This window comes from Micromys minutus (assembly GCF_963924665.1).
Source record: "Micromys minutus genome assembly, chromosome: 2".
Taxonomy (NCBI): domain Eukaryota; kingdom Metazoa; phylum Chordata; class Mammalia; order Rodentia; family Muridae; genus Micromys; species Micromys minutus.
Window position 1 is genome coordinate 46688915 of NC_137971.1, and position 8537 is coordinate 46697451.

The following is an 8537-nucleotide window of genomic DNA, read 5'->3' on the forward strand; positions in this document are numbered from 1 at the left end:
TCTTTGCTCTAAGATTCTTGGTCTACTAATCTCTCTCTCTCTCTCTCTCTCTCTCTCTCTCTCTCTCTCTCTCTCTCTCTCTCTCTGCCCCCCCTCTCTCTTTCTCTCTCTCTCTCTCTCTCTCTCTCTCTCTCTCTCTCTCTCTCTCTCTCACACACACACACACACACACACACATAAAATAACAACTCAGTGGTTTCGTGCCACCCCCCTTTTTTCCTGGAGGGTAAAAACAGAAGGCATGTGGAAAATTCTTCAGTCATATTAAATGTTAAGCTAGAATTTGACAGCTCAAGCCATTTTATTCTGATATTTACCAGAGACAAGGTCTCAATGTTTAGCCCTGACTGACCTGGAATTCTCTAAGTAGACCAGGCTGACCTTGAACTCATGGAGCTTCCACTATATTAAAACCAGAAGAAATCTTTGGTGGTCTGTTGAGGCAAAAACACAACTGTCACCTCAAGAAGAAAAAAAAGCATTATTTATTCTAGGTTCAAGTAACCTGGAGACAGACTCTGGTCACTCCAACATTCAAGCAGTTCCATGAAATTTTTGTAGAGAATGAACAAAGACATTAATAAATCGAGGTGTTTTTTAAAATGCATTGGTGGAAACACCAAGTAGTAGGCTTGCGTAAACTTGCTAAGTCTTTACTATAAGTCCCAGGAGACATCTGATGACATTCCAAGCCTTTGGCTTGGTGAAAGCCAGGAGTTTGTTTCTGCATTCCAATGAAGGATTTTACCTCATAACCAGAAGGATTAGATCAGCCATGGGGGTAGGCAAGAAATGCCCGTTACAGAGACAAGGTAATCTGGCTCTGGATGTGTAACACTGCCCTGTTTACAATTAGAAAAATGGTATTATCAGTCAACTCCATCGAGTCTTTAACATCACTGGTGCAGCTTTTGTTCTGGGACTTTCAATTCCCTGTTTCTGGTTTTGGTTATAAATCACACATTTGTGTGGGAAGAACAAATACAATTTTGTGGCCATTGGTGCTGGAAAAACTGATTCCTAGGAGCTGATCAAGATGAGATTGAGGAGGCAGGAAATAAGACTCTTAGAGATAGAAAAACAGAGTCCTTAAAGTCATTGAGGGAAAAACCTCTCTAGCATCATGATCCAAATTTGATTTTGTGTATCAAATACAACATTTATACAATATATATAATAGACACATTATACCTAAAGATAAAAGAATTAAGGACACAGGATAGCTTAAAGATGTAAAGGCAGCAGAAGAAGTAAACAGTTATTTTAACCAATCAAAAGCCTTCATTTTAAAAAAGATTTTTTTTTCATTTATGCTTATGAGCAGTGTTTGTGTAGATGCCCTGCTTGTCAAGAAGAGGGTTAGATCCCATGCCTGTCATAGGAAAGACCACCAAGAGCTTTAAACCATGAGCTACCTCTCCAGAGCTGCAGACTCTTTAAACTGGACTGACGGTTCCTCGTGTTCAAAGCTATTTGTACGCTGCAGTGTTTTGATTTTTGCAATATTTGTCCTGCTTTGTTTCCTTTCCACATTAGTTCTCTACTGGCAAACCTGATTCCACAGCTGAAGCTGCAGTAGTGGCCTGTTTTAACTTTACAAAATATTGATCTTTAGTACCTGTGGTGTTATAGTGTACCTTGCAGATTACAATTGGATCTAGGTTATTATATCTTGGTATTATGCCAGATTTTAGTTTGGTAAATAAAAATAAGTTATATTATAGAAAAAATTGGCAACAGAAATCAGTAGTGTTGCCTTACATATTCTTTTAACAAATCGTCCTTCCATGTGCTAAATAGTATTAGTGACTGGGATAAAATCTAGAGGTCAGACATGTCAGAAATGAGGCTCCTACAACCAAAATACATTTATTTTATAATCATAAAAAATGTTGAAGGCACTTTGTAATATTTCACGCTTACTTTTTAATTGGCAAAATACTGTTTGGCTCTTGGGATCTGGAGAGATGGCTCAGTGGTTAAGAGTACTAGCTGCATGTTGTTACTGTGTAATGTTTAGACTTTACTCTCAGTTCAAAAATATACAGGGTGGCATAGAAACAAGCATACTAACTGCTCTTCCGGAGGACCCAGGTTCTAATCCCTGCACCCTCATTACTTCTCATAACTGGCTGGAGGTCTAGTTTCATGGTGTCTAATGCCTTCTTATCCCAGTAGGAATGGTTAAGGTACATTTACATACACATTGGCAAAAACCTCATAAACATAAAATTTTAAAAACATAAAAGTATTGTTAAATTTTTAGAAATTTCTTGCTAATTATACTCTAGGGTCCCTTAAGAGTATCTATTCAAAAACAGTGTCTAAGAGACACCCCACATGATAGAGATCATTGCCATTGCCTTCAGTTGTCTTTCAGACAAATAACATAAGATACTACTACTACTAAAGATTCCACATACATTGAACCCATAACTTGGAGGAATCGATATGAATCTCACCTGAAAGCCTCACTCCTGGAGAATAGCTCTTACAGTGTCAGGAAGAGCTGTGAAAGCTGCTAGAGAAGCAATCAATTACCTTAGGGAACTGTAACATCAACAAGCCACAATGACCGTCACTGTGAGATATTCTGAAAGGTTCAACAGTAATATGTCAGGGACATACTTAACAGTCACCAGCATCGGACTGAAAACTTACTCAATAGGAAAGAATTCACATCAGACACTGTAAGGCTATCCAACTACTCATGTGGTGAAACCAGGGAACCTAAAAGACAATTTATTATCTTGGTATTATGATTTCAGTTTGGGAAAAGAAATGGAAAGTCACGTTTCCTAATTGCTAACTGCATTCCAAATACTTATATCCACAGATAAAGGCAGTTCTCACTGCTCATCAAAGAGGCTTCATATTGCAGCAGACAGAGAGTGTTACATAAAAACTAAAACTGGACAAAACACAGAAAACCACTGATCATGAGGTGCCCAGCCCCAGGAGATACATCTACAGTACAATCCTTGCACCCAAGGCTCAGGAGCCATTACACAAGAAGGGACAGAAGAATGTTGGAAAAGCCAGAGGGCAGGACATCTGTTGTGAAATGGTGTCCTTGAAAAGAGAACCAAAAATGGAACAGGAAGAGGAGGAGTGGAAGGAGGAGGTTGTGGATCTGGGAAAAGCTGAGGGAGGAATGGGAGTTGAACATGATCAAAATACACTCTGTGAAATTTTCAAAAAGTTAATATAATTATATCTTTTTTTTAAAAAAATGGGCTGTTGAGGTACAAAAAACCATGAATATTGTGCCATTGGACACTAATTGCTTTTTGTATAATTTGGATAAAAAATGTTAACTCAAGTCTTAATATGCCCAACAGTCTCAGTTTTTAAAGTTGAGGCTATTTTAAGTAGTCAATATCTGAATATGCATAGGGCTCTCAGAGATTTCAGTTTGTGTTATTTTAATGTTTTAAATATTGATAAGAGCTTATAATCTAGTTAGATGGATCCAGTTCATATTCTTTAAGTTTTTAAAGTAAGAACTTGATTTAAGAGTATTGAGTCAGAATAAGGATAACCCCCATTTATTTTAAATCTTGTAAAAGACTTATCAAAAAAAAAAAAACCTAAGAATGTAAATCCAAATATACTGACTAGTGAGAATCACTATGAAATGTGGTAGTGAAAATGTGTGCAAACATGATGATTTGTTCAAGTAAGTTAGGAGGTCCAGGTAAATAATTCGTTCTAAATGAATATGATTAATGTAAAAACACAGCACTCTTATCTGTAGCTTTACTAAAATCAATATTAATAAATATTAATTCCATCGCTTAGGATTATACCAAGAAAATTCCAAACATCTTAGATAATTCAAAAATATCAAAATATGAAAAGGTTTAATAAATATAAAAAGTGAGGATTAGTAAAAAACATACTGTCAGAGGCCCTTTTAGTAAAACGCTTGGTAGTGTTGGTAAAGACACTTGTCATTTGGGTGTCATTTGGCCTCTTCAAAGTGCTTGTGGATGAGTTTTCACAGGTAGGCACAAGTTTGATGTAAGACACATGAATCTAAGTACTTACCTCTTAGTGTTTTATGTCACAAAAGTTAGTCAGAAGTACCTCATACAGTCCTCCAGGCTAAAGGAGATCTTGATGCTGTTTGTTTGTTTGTTTGTGTGTTTGATATTAACATGATGATTAACCCTCTTGTTCATTTTCCATGTTCTTCATCTTTCAGGAGTTTTGAGTGGATTGGATATTTATGGATCAGCATGAAACCAGTTATGAAATTATGCAATGTCTCCTTTTAATAGAGGTGACTCATGATTTTTACACAAAACATATATAGGTTTACTTATGAGGAGACATGACTATCTTTTAATGGGGAGTAAATTTTAGTTTCATCAGAACTAACAGGAGAGTCTTCAGCTGATGAAGTTATGAGCTTTTGTTATTTTATACATTTAGTAACTTTAGTTTTTATTTGTCCACCAATACAGAAGATTTAAGGTATTAAACATAGTGAAAATGTGTGCAATAGTTTAAATTTTACAAATTTATACATTTACTCACAAAAACTTTTATGATTGTTATGTAAAGAAACAAACACCCCAAGTAGAAATATTTTTTAAACTTTATTTTAAAAAACAAAGATAAAAGAAAAAAATTTAAACATTTTTGCATAAATGTATACAAATACATTTTTGTCAGTGCTTGGCTTTCTTTTTTCTTTTTTTTAAGGTTTGATACTCTGCATTAAGGTCTTACTAGTTATAATGAACAAAAAGTACATGTAAAACAGGATGTAACCCGGAATTAGTCAACATTTTCTTGGTGTGTAAGAATTGAGCATAGTGTTTTTTTGTTTGTTTGCTTTCTTTTCTTTTTTTCTTGAGCTTCACACAGTCTGTGAGTTGTTTCTGGGGCAGTCCGAGCCTCTCGGGTTAGCATCCCACTATCAGTGACTGCATATTATGTCTGTTCTTTTGTGATTGGGTTATCTCACTCAGGATGATATTCTCTAGATGCAACCATTTTCTTAAGAATTTGGTTAAGTCATTGTTTCTGATAGCTGAGTAGTACTCCATTGTGTAAATGTACCACAATGTTTGTATCCATTCATCTACTGAAGGACATCTGGGTTCTTTCCAGCTTCTGGCTATTATAAATAGAGCTGCTATGAACATTGTGGTGCATGTATCTTTGTTGTATATTGGAGTGTCTCTGGGGTATATGCCCAGAAGTGGAATAACTGGATCTTCAGGTAGTACTATGTCCAATTTTCTGAGGTATCGCCAGACTGATTTTCAGTGGTTGTACCAGTTTACAACCCCACCAACAGTGGAGAAGTATTCCTCTTTCTCCACAACCTCGCCAGCATCTGCTGTCATCTGAGTTTTGGATCTTGGCCAATCTGACTGGTGTGAGGTGGAATCTCAGGGTTGTTTTGATTTGCATTTCCCTGATGGCTAAGGATGTTGAACACTTCCTTAGATGTTTCTCAGCCATTCCATATTCCTCAATTGAGAATGTTTTGTTTAGCTCTGTACCTCTTTTTTTAATAGGGTTGTTTGACTCTCTGGTGCCTAGCTTTTTGGGTTCTTTGTATATCTTGGATATTAGGCCTCTATCTGATGTGGAGTTGGTAAAGATATTTTCCCATTCTGTTGGCTGCCGTTTTGTTTTCTTGACAATGTCCTTAGCCTTACAGAAACTTTGCAATCTCATTAAGTCCCAGTAGTAGAAATATTTTTTAATAAAACATTCCCTACTGTTAGGAAAACATACAGGTAGTGATGATCCAGCTTTACTCAATAGGAAAACACACAAAGATAGATTTTAATAAAATCTAATCAGGTTTTAAATGGCTCATTGAGTAAAAGAAAAAAATAGCCACGAATACAGAGACAAAGGTAAGTGATTAAAAGCAACAAGTACTCTTTAAATCAAATCAAAGTGAATTTGCTTCCCAGCGCCTACATGGAGACTCACAACTGTCTGTAACTCCAATACCGGCAGATCTGAATCCTCTTCTAGCCTGTGGGTGCCAGGCATGCATGTGGTGCACATACATGCATGTATGTAAAACACTTAAAATATGAAATTATTAAATCTAACATATTTTAAAGAATGTTCATTTAATGAAAACCTTTATTCTCTAAGTTAGTGTTTCTGTAAATATTATTAAGAGAAAAAAATTAATAGTTAAGAAAACATTAGTGTTTTAAACAGAGAATCAGGTACCAGTTCTACAGAATATAGAAAATTCACCTTGGGAATTTTTAATATCCTTTAATTACAGCAACTGAAAAACATATACATTGTATCTTAAATATCTAATAAATATAAATACAGGCAAAACAGTGGGCCTTTCCTGTGCTCTTTTAACAAATTTAAACAAGTTATTTCTTAAATATTTAAATCTTATTATAGCAGATATTTAGAAATTGCTCTTCTTTAAAATTCAGGGGGAGGGTATTGCAAAGGCCAGGACAATGTCCTTGGTCTGCGCTGCAGCCTGAAGCTATGATAATTTCTGTGTGGTGTGCTTCTTGACCATATTGACCTGAGTGGCCTGCACTGCTACCTGAGGCATGGTGATGTCCAGATCCGAGATGTCACTGAGGACTATGTAACTGTGCTTGTGGTATGTGCTGTCACCAGGAAGCCAGAGACCACGGGAAGCCTATGATCCATGCTTCTGGTAACCGCAAAGTAGGAAACTACTTTTGCCATGATGATTACTGCAGACACATCGTTGAGAAAGAGGGACATGGAAGGCTTCTGTGACAATCCCTACCCCAACCCCAACCCTCATCCCCTAAACAATGTAGCAGCCTAACTAGAAAGCCATCAAAGATGACTCTTACAGAGTGTGATAAGACTGCTGCAGTCAGCTCTCCACAATTGATGGTCTCTGTCCTGGGTGTGGGAGGGAAAGGATTCTTTCTATTTCAGGGACAGGAGTTTGACCGTCCTCCAGTGAGAATGTAGATAGCACAAATTGGACTTATTTTGTGTTCTCTTATAATTTTATTATTTTTCTTGGTCTGTCACAAGGAGATGGGACATGAAAGGTCTAAGACATGAGTGTGATGGGGTGTATGGTGGGAGGCTCAAAAAATCAAGAAAAATATTGTGTTGAATTAAAAGGGGAGAAGGTGGGGGATCTTTTTATTTGAACTGGGCATCTCTGTCTTCACCCAGTTTCATCTCTCCCTCTTTTAGCTGTCTCCCACCTTTGTAATAAGTGAATAAATCATTTAACAGCCATTCTTCTCAAATGGTTTTTCTTCTTCTTCCCTAAAGCTGAAAGCACAGAGATCAGTTATTGTCCCAAATACATTATAAAAGGTAAATTGTATTTATGATATATTGAAATATGTTAGGATGAACTGTAAACTTTTAGATACATTTGTGAGATTATGTGTAGGCTAAGTGAAGTTTTAAATGAGTGATTTTTCTCTAGTTCTTCTAGTTTTTTATATCTTAACTAGATTTGACTAAGGATCTTGAAAATAACCTGTCTTTTAAAGAGGTGTAGTTTTAAAAATTCATCTACGTTTAGGGATTTTAGGTGTAGAGAGTTTTGTCCCACTTCAAAAGAATTATATTACCATGAACATAAATAATACAACCAGAATATACTTTATGGCAAAATAAAATATAAACTAAGAAAGAAATTAGAGCTTCTGAACCAAAAGAAAATTCTGAGATGTCTAACTGTTAACTGCCTACTCTTGTATCTCCTAGAACAATGCTTCTTCCTTATCTCCAACACAATAAATTCTATGTCAAATAAAAAGATTATTATGGTCTTTCAGATTAAACCTCGAAGGGGACAAGTCCCTGCTATATTAAACATGTCCATCTGTGGAGGTATCTTCTGGCTTGTTTATAAGCAGAGAAAGACAGGAATCTGAGGTTATAGAACACACTTCCTCTTTGATCCTTTTTCCTTTTGAAAGGCCTTTCTTTTGGATAACAAAGGCACATAGAGGCTCAAAGGCAGGTTCTGTCCAGTAGTTCCTCTTTGAGTATCAGTTTCCCATTTTCTCCTGAACATTATGAGCTTCCCTAAGCTAGCTAGGAGATCTGCATCTTGTTTATGTGTATCTTGCTTATGTGCTGGCTAAGATAAAGACAGAGGGGCAGTATTAAGCAGAGAGGGTGTGAGAAAACTGCTAATTATTGGAGTGATGACAAGAGAAAAGTACAAAAGCCACCAAGCTAACAAAGAAACGTTCTAAAATAAGATGGATACCTAACAAAACAAACAAACTCCACACCCTCTGACCCCCTAAGTATCCAAATAAAATCCTAAGAATAAATTCAGAATAACCCTAATGGGATATTATTGACCAAAAATAAGAGAGGCTCAAGGTCCCACAAAGAACTTACCAAAATGCACCAGAAGAGACCAGGACAGTTGGCACAAGAGCCCCATAATGATACCTGCTGTGGGTTTGCATGACTTCCAATGAAAATGGATCATCCTTGAGTTCTCATGTTCAGGTACTAAAACTGTCCATTAAAAAAGACCTCTTACTTGAAAGATAATGCAAGAG